Genomic DNA, 6,131 nt, shown 5'->3' with positions numbered 1-6,131 from the left:
TGTAATACAATGGACATAAGAACAGGAAACACAATAAAGAAAACACTAAACCCCGCTTGCTGCTCTAGACCCTTCGGTGACTCCTCACTGTGGACAACTCTGCCGAGTATGACTAGGCTATTTGCATAGACCGTACCACTTTGGTCTATTCAGATCCACCTCATTCATACTAGTGTGAATTTTAGTGCTCTGCGAACGACCTTCAGATGCATGTCTCTTACTGGGATCAAGGATGACTGTTGGACCATCATATGGTGGCCAGAAGCCTTCTGGAATCAGAGAATTGAATCCTATCTTGTAGACATTAAATATCGTGCAGAGGCGATATACCTCGTGGACATAAGTTGCCCAACGCAGGCGAGAATATGCATAGCAAGCGACTGCATGGCGACATGGGTAGTAAAGTGCCTAAAAGTACCCCCAATAGCAAGTTCGATCTCTCAACGAGACTTTCTAAGTACCAAGTAAGAAGTAAATTATTGGAGTAGTCCCGGCTACATTAAACTCCAAATTATCCCTATCATATAAGGTCACTGTGAAACATCTCAGTGCCTTTAGATTTGCCTCCGTTGCCTTCACCAATGACTGACTAAATTGCTAACTTGTCTCTAATTGAGCCTTAGCCTCTCTTCCCTTGCAAACAAATATCTCTCCAATCTCACATAAGTCGGCTTCACCAAGGAATAAACTGGAAGGTTCCTGACACCCTTGGGTACCGAATTAACATACTCGGAAATATTTGTAGTTATATGGTCGAATCTACACCCCTCATCCCAGTCTGAGTCCACTTGTCATACTCCATCCTGTTGGCTCAATCACACATTGCCAGGTCTTTAGTCCGAAGGATGTCAAATCAATAATCAAACTCGACTTCAGTCTTCGCATAAGCAGCGTTGACTTGAAAAATCCTAGCATCATTTTCCTTGAAACTCAGTGCAAAATTTGCTGTAGCGTGCCTAACACAGAATGCACGATGAGCAACAGGCGGAACCCATCCACCATCGGATGCTTCCAAGGCAGCCTTGATACCATTATGCCCATTAGATATCATGAGAATGCCAGGCTGAGGAGTCACGTGCTGCTGTAAGTGAGACAAGAAAAACGACCATGACTTTGTATTTTCACCCTAAACCCTAAACCCTAAACCCTCCATAAGGGCAAAAGCAGTAGAAATGATATTAGAATTCCCATCTTGAGCAATCGCAACTAGTAAAGTTCTCCCATATTTTCCATACAATTGGCTTCCGTCAATACTGACCAACGACTTACAATACTTGAATGCCTCGATGCACGGTGGGAATGACCAAAAAAGTCGGTGGAAAAAACGTTGATGACCCGTCAACTTGGCTTCCAACTCGCTCAAGACTCGTCTTCAGAACTGCAATACTACCTGGCATCGTTATCTGCATACCTAGCACCCATCTTGGAAACTCATTATAGGTTTCCTCTTAATGCCCATATATCTACGCAATGACCTTCTGCTTAGCCAACTAAATCCTCCTGCACATAGATCTAAACCCAAAATGTGCCTCTGTCGCATTTTACAGTACTTTGATGGATACAACCGCATCAGCTCTGATCAAAGGAAAGATGAAAGCAGATATCACATGATAGCGAAGCTTCTTATGGTCACTACAGATCGAGGTGGTCAAACATGTATGAGGTTCGTTATACCGTCTAACCTACCAGATACCCTTCTGCTACCGTAGAGTGATCAAAATCAACCATCTGCAGCTATTTTTAAACTCCCTACACTTTCTGTAGTACTTGGCATGGTTCGATTCCATCACTTTGTACTCAACCCTACAGCGGATGGTATAAGTCTTCACACACAAGACGACTTCCTCTTTATTTTGAAACTATTGACCGACCTGGAACTCAGCTAGACTTACGGTGTCCTATGAATCTCTGGCCCCAAAACTGGATTCTACATCTGCGAACCCTTGTTGTCTCATGGCATTTAAGTCTAGAGTCGAAAAGTGCGGTGGGTATTGCTGAATTCCGGACTCAATACTGTCATGACGGGCTCCACATCATTGTTATGCCCTAGCACATCTTCCACAGCATCTTGTTCTCTAACCTTCCCAGAAATCGGGATCACAACAAGAGTATTCAAGTTAGCACCTATTTCTATAATCTCATCGCGGGTGTAGATCAGCTGCAAAAGACGGAGATGCCACCGAATCTCCTGCAGATGCCATTACAAGAAGAGATGAAGACGCAACAACAGGGGTTGAACTAGAGGCTATTGCCATTGGTACTGATTGATGGTTCCGGTTCGATCCTCCTGAGCTAGAGATGTAAAACCCAAGTAATTAATAAATAAATAACTCGTAAATTAATATTTATTCAAAAAAATAATTAAATTAGAAAATATAATTTTATAGTTTAATAAGGTAGAGATAATTAAAAAAAATTTTTGACACTAATTTTAAAGATTTTGGCCCAAGTTTGGGCCGAACGGGCTAAACCGGTTGAACCTGATTCATATTGGGCCCAAGACCCAACCCACATAAACCTAAATGCTAACATTTCAGCCACCAACACTACTCCATTATGAGAATCATGCTGCAAATGAAGAGAGGGAGGTGAAACCATTAAACACTATTCATCTCCTCCTTTTTTGGACTGTAACTTTTGATCCAGAGCTCCGATTGACGAGCCATTTGTGGCCACGCGTTGGGCTCACCGTACTCTTCAATTTTATCTAAACAAAACTGTAATTAACTTGAATTTTCCTAGCTCCAATTTTTTGCTGGTATGATAAATTCGGGTTTAGGGTTTGAGGAACTCAATTCCTTGATGATTTTCATGCTTTAGGGGTTAACTACCCTTAATTCCTTGTGGGTATTGCTCAAGGATCAATGAGTGAAGGTAAGAACCTTAAACTTTATGTTAATTACTGAATTAGTATGTTTGAATGTTGATTATAGTGATATGTTGTGGGATTAGATTGAATATTCTTGATTTGGAGTACATTGATGATGTTGGGAGCTTGATTGTTGGACCTTTGGTGGCTGGAATCTTTGGGTGTGGATTAGATTCTTTAAAGCTTGAATTGTGGTGGTTTTGAGCTTAGGGAGGAATCGACCAAGGATAATTTCGGTTTCTCGTAAGTAATATGTAATGTCTCATGAAAACATACGCTAGATGACCACAGGATAGGTTGAAGCATGTATGTATGTTAAAAAGTTAGTAATCCTAATAAAAAGATTGATGAATGATGATTTTGTTGGATTTAATTGGTGGTCTAGTATGAATTAGTATGTCTAATCGTTATACTTGCTACTTACATTACTTGTACTCTAATTGTGTTTGCCTTTATTTGTCTATTGTCTGTGTGGTTCCACCGGAGTTAGGAGGACTAGAGGAAGGTGAAGGGTTAAGGATTCTGGTTAGAGTTTGGTTAAGTTATGAACCTTAGAGAACTACCCCTGTTTATGGTTTTCGTCTTAAGTCTTTAGGTTTTATAATCTGAGTGTTGTAGTTCTAGGATTGCCTCTAGCATTTTCGGGACCGTATATCTTATTTATGTGGGCACCGTTACCATGCTGAGAACCGGATGTTGTTGTTTTCAGATGCAGGTCGAGAGACACCTCGATAAATGTCTGGAGTTCTGTCTGCAAGCAAAGTATTATATTTGGGACTCTGTATTTTGAGTTTATGCTTTATATTCTATAGTTATATTCTCCTTTGTATGTATAATTTTATTTTATTCTTCTTAGAGAACGATGTGGAGAAACAAGGTGATATTTTATCTATTTTGGGATATTTTGAGTTATGTATATCTATGTATTCATACTTCGGCTAGCCTTTGCTTCACAGGTTGAGTCGGAGGTTCGGTATTTTGTAACTCTTGATATTCTAATCTTTATAGTTATGTATTATCTTTTTTGTTTTATCAGTCTATGTTCACGCGAGCAATGAACTTTTTTTTGTGACTTATTGTTTAAGGTTTCTTTCAAAGCTCCTCGAATATATATTCATTTCACCTATATTATATATATGATTTTTTTAGAGGTCGTAAAACGTCGCCACCTGAGTTTTATGACTATAGGCTATAGCATAAGACTCTGCGTGGTAAGGTGTTACATTATGGTGTCAGAGCAGTTCGTTCCTCTAGAGTCTGAGGGACGGACTGACTATGCTTCTGAGCATACTCTGGGAGTCTATACATGCTAAATTAGGATATCTAACTGTATATGTGCCATGAATGTTCATGAGCATGCATTTAGGTCTTTGAAGCATTAGACTTACGATATTGAGATTGATCACCTTGATATCACTTGTTTAGTATGAATAGGGCTAGTAACACGGAACCTGAGACGACTAAGAATAATCCCACAAACTTTATGATTGCTATGGAGAACATAGCTGCTGCTATGTAGGCTACGACTGCGGCATTGGGGAATCAAGCTAGTAATGGGAATAGCGGTGATGGAGGGAATGGGTTAATGACCTTAGCAACCTTTCTTAAGGTAAACCCGCCCATATTTAGAGGGACGACAAACCCCACAGAGGCAGATAACTGGTTTTAGGCGATGGAGCGGGCGCTACAAGTACAACAAGTCCCTAAAAATCAACGTGTTGAGCTTGCAACTTATCAGTTAACGGGTGAAGCTCAGTATTGATGGCAAGGTACGTGACACCTGTTGCAGCAAGATGACACTGCAATACCTTAGAATGTTTTTTAGTTGAAATTCTACAAAAATTACTTCCCCAATTCGGTTAGGACAGCTAAGGAACTTGAATTGTTGCAACTAAAGCAGGGTCAAATGTCTATATCCGAATACACAAACAAGTTTGAGGAATTATATCGATTTTCTAAGATTTGTCAGGGTACTCCGGGAGACTTTGAGGAATGGAAGTGCATCAAATATGAAGAAGGACTCCGGAGTGATATACTGAGTTTAGTGGGCCCAATGGAGATCAAAGTTTTCTTGAACTTGGTGAACAAGAGTAGGGTCACAAAAGATTGTTTGAAGAAGGCTACTATGGCAAGGAGTGATAGCCGGGAATTTCACCAAAGGGGACACAATCAAAACTTTGCACCAAGGAGCCAAGAATTTAAGAGAAGAGAATACATACAATAATTTTCCCAAGGTCGGGATAACTCCGGAACGAATGAGGATCGCCGTGGGAATGTTAGAGAAAAACATTCAGTGGCTGCTTCATCTGAGACAAGTTGTCAGAGATGTGGAAGCTATCACCCGAATAGGTCGTGTCATTTTGGTTCGAGCTTATGCTATAAGTGCGGTCGTCCTAGGCATATGTCCTGGAACTATCCACGGAAGGAGACTCAAGATGCCAGACGGTCCTAACAAGGTGGAGGTAACTGTGAAATTAGTAGTTAAATCCTAAATGTCTTATATAATATTGAAACATTGCATTTATGCATTGTTAAAAACAAAAATGATGAAATAGTACTAATGTGTCAAAACTTAAGACTGAACCTAGATTGCGTCGTATGGGGTAATACCGTCAGAGCTTGCAAAGCTTAATTGTAAAACCCGGTTAATTAACGGCTAATTAGCCTATAAATGAGAATTTATTCTAGAAAGCCTAAAATGTGATTTTTATGGCTAAATGTGATAGAGGAAATTGAGATGAGAATTTTGTTACCAATTTTATAGAATTCGGACCAAGATTGGACCGAACGGGCCAAACCGGGCCAACCGGATCCAAAGTGGGCCCTTAGCCCAACATAACTAAACCAAAACCCTAGTTTTCAGCTTTCTCTCTCCTCACTAAACACACTCACATGCTGAAAATGGAGGCCATGGAGGGAAGAACACCCTCTCAAGTTCTTTCTCTCACTTGATCTTCAAACCACCATAACTTTTGATCTAGAGCTCCGATTGCCGCTCCGTTTGCGGCCACGCGTTCACCGTGGAGAGCTCTACAAAACTCATACAATCAATCTTGAGGTAAGCCATGTGTTTTTGTTCGAAATCCAAGCCCTTATTTTCGAGTTTCATGGGTGAAATGTTGAGATTTTGGGTTCTTTGATGTTATAGGACCCAACTCTCTTGAAGGAGAAGGTTAATCTTGTCTCCTTGGACCTTGGGTGTGGTAAGATTCTCAACCCTAGTGTAATTTATGGTTCTATGATGTTTGGGTTTTGAGATGTT

The sequence above is a fragment of the Arachis duranensis genome, chromosome 6, assembly GCF_000817695.3.
Source record: "Arachis duranensis cultivar V14167 chromosome 6, aradu.V14167.gnm2.J7QH, whole genome shotgun sequence".
Lineage (NCBI taxonomy): Eukaryota > Viridiplantae > Streptophyta > Magnoliopsida > Fabales > Fabaceae > Arachis > Arachis duranensis.
This window is presented reverse-complemented; position numbering follows the sequence as displayed.